This window comes from Meleagris gallopavo, chromosome 5 (assembly GCF_000146605.3).
Source record: "Meleagris gallopavo isolate NT-WF06-2002-E0010 breed Aviagen turkey brand Nicholas breeding stock chromosome 5, Turkey_5.1, whole genome shotgun sequence".
Taxonomy (NCBI): Eukaryota; Metazoa; Chordata; class Aves; order Galliformes; family Phasianidae; genus Meleagris; species Meleagris gallopavo.
The window spans coordinates 31907670-31908898 of record NC_015015.2 but is presented as its reverse complement, the minus strand read 5'-3'; positions in this window follow the sequence as shown (position 1 = coordinate 31908898).

Sequence of the window (1229 nt, the reverse complement as noted above, 5' to 3'; positions counted from 1 at the left end):
GCGCGGTCTCGGGCCTCGCCGCGCTCCTCCCGCGGAAAGGCGATTTGTTGTCGCTCCCCACAGACACAGATGGGGAAGGAATTCCCTGCAGACAGATAAAAAGGAGATGTGCGGGTGGCTGCTCGACCCCGGCAGCGGACGCTGATCTCTGGACCCGGCAGTGCTGCGGGGAGGGCCGGCGTGCCTCCTCGCGTGGTCATCCTCGGGGGCGGTCGTTACCCAATACATTAAATATATAACGAACAAGCAATTTAGAACCGGAGTCCCGTCACCAAAACGTCCGCTCTGGTATCGGCAGTCGCTCGCTGTCTTCTTGCAGACAAACCGCGAGGCAGCAGAGGGCGCTGTGATCGCGCACAGCGGCGTTGCGCAGCAGCCGTCACGGCACCGCCGCAGCCGCCCGTCAGGGAGCTCCGTTCTCACGGCGGCCCAGCAAGTGCGCGCATCTAGCGCCGCCGTTCCCTCACCGTGGATGTCCTCATCCTCGTCGTGTTTTTCCACTTGTGACAGCTGAGAAGGGAAGGTTTCAGATATACAAATTTACTTGGCTCTTTTTCATAGCATAGAAGTCTTCTAAGCACTAAAGTGAGGAGCTTAGTTTGCTTAAGTCTTCCTGAAGTTGACATTCCCAGGAAACACAACCAGAGCTGTGCTCAAAGGTATGGACGGGCCAAAGCTCTGTCCGGGCTCAGATGGGGATGGTCTCTGCCCCTGCAGCCTGCATCCACAGCGAGCCGAGGCAGCCGCTGCAAGGAGTCACTGCTGGGATGTGCTGCCTCCAGCGCTGCCCGTTTGAGGAGCGGGCACAATGAGCTCTCACTGGAGAGGTCGTTGTCAGGGTTTGATTTTCAGGAGAGACCTGAATGGGAATGATGCGGTTGTGTTGCAGATTTTTATAGGCAGCTTGTGAAAGCAAAACAGAAATGGAAAAACTAAAACAATTGCAACATACTCCTCCTTGGAAACTACCATGGGCCACAGAAACCGGAAGGCAAAAGAAATGCACTTCACTCAGCTTGCCAAAAGAGAAGAAGGGTGGTCTTGTAGCTGAAGCACGGGGATTACAGCCCTCATCTGAATGCTGGCCCCTCTGTGCACCAGTGAGTTCTTGTGCGGTGTCCTCACTTTCCTGTACCACAGCTCTTCTCTCCTGAAGACAAGGGAAGATGCATGTTTACTCTCTCTACTTCTTAAGCAACAAAAACATTTAATGTTGTGGGATGAGCGCA